Consider the following 313-nt stretch of genomic DNA (forward strand, 5'->3'; position numbering starts at 1 on the left):
CCCTGGCTCTGCGCCATCCGTCACCGGGGCAGGCAGCTGGCGCCGCCGTAAGCTGCCCTCCGTCGCCGCACCAGGCCAGCAGGGAACCGGCGTAAGTGGTGTATAAACCGGCGCCGCCGCCCCACCTGTGACCCGCAGGCGCCGCGACCGGCCACATGATCAACGCGCTGCACACACCCGCCATGAGCTACCACGGGCGCAAGCAGATGGCGCGCTTCGCGCAGTGGTCGGCCGTCTCCCTGTTTGTCAGCGGCTACCAGTGGATCTTCAACAACCCGGCATGCGACGGCTTTGCCAAGTTCCCCACGTTCGG

This window comes from Monoraphidium neglectum (assembly GCF_000611645.1).
Source record: "Monoraphidium neglectum strain SAG 48.87 unplaced genomic scaffold scaffold04097, whole genome shotgun sequence".
NCBI classification, from domain to species: Eukaryota; Viridiplantae; Chlorophyta; class Chlorophyceae; order Sphaeropleales; family Selenastraceae; genus Monoraphidium; species Monoraphidium neglectum.